Consider the following 828-nt stretch of genomic DNA (forward strand, 5'->3'; position numbering starts at 1 on the left):
ATACAACATTCACACATCTCAAACACAAATAATCAGGATTAATTTCGTGACACCCTACCTTGATTTGCTGCTCCTAATTCGGTTAAACTTTCAGGTGGTCCTTAAGCACTTTTTCCTCCTAAATCACATCAAGAACAACTTTAAATCCAAAAACTCTCAACTGACCAAATCTCACTAAGCATGTTAGGAAGAGATATATCACCTTAGAGTTGCTGGAAATTCACGTTTCTTGGCCCTCAAGTCAAGTTAAGCATGATTCCTAAGGAAAAACATCAAGAAAACACATGTTTACATGGTTTTCCTTGGAAACCGAATTGAAAAGGGAGGGAGACAGCCATCTCACCTTATTTCCAGCCTTGATAAGTCACATGGTTATGTAGAGGAAGAAGAGAGGATCATTTTGGTGAAATCGGAGTTTTGATTTGAGTTTTAGTTCAGAAGAAATCAAGCTTTGAAGATTTATGAACCAAGAACTTTCTCTCCTTTTTCTCTTGGTGATTTTCGGCCACAATGAGCAAATGAGGCAGCCTTGGGGGTTTTGGGGGTGTAGGGTGAGTTGTGATTGGTTGGCTTGGAGGTGGATTAAAATAATATTAAAATATCTCTGGTGTACAACTACTAAAACTAGGTGTATCGGAACACTCGTAAAAACATATCTAAAAATTATTTTCTGAGCTACTAGCATAAATGACACTAGTAACATATTTATTATAAGAATAAAACATGAATAATGAGGCCTTAGCATTGCTAAAGTCATTAGAGAGTGCTGGTGCTAAGCTGCACCAGTAAACTGTGAACCCGGTTAAACCGATTTTCTGTTTTTAACTA

At 37.2% G+C, this 828-nt stretch overlaps 1 long non-coding RNA gene across 1 annotated transcript; it reads right to left on the minus strand.

Annotated features, from left to right (window-relative positions):
- Positions 1 to 55: 55 nt before the first annotated feature.
- On the minus strand, positions 56 to 489 carry LOC127742515 (uncharacterized). Its single transcript, XR_008003821.1, has 3 exons — positions 344 to 489; positions 203 to 259; positions 56 to 118 (listed from the first exon to the last, which is right to left on the minus strand). It is a non-coding gene; the product is annotated as an uncharacterized LOC127742515 (long non-coding RNA).
- Between the last annotated feature and the right edge of the window lie 339 nt (positions 490 to 828).

This window comes from Arachis duranensis, chromosome 10 (genome assembly GCF_000817695.3).
Source record: "Arachis duranensis cultivar V14167 chromosome 10, aradu.V14167.gnm2.J7QH, whole genome shotgun sequence".
Taxonomy (NCBI): domain Eukaryota; kingdom Viridiplantae; phylum Streptophyta; class Magnoliopsida; order Fabales; family Fabaceae; genus Arachis; species Arachis duranensis.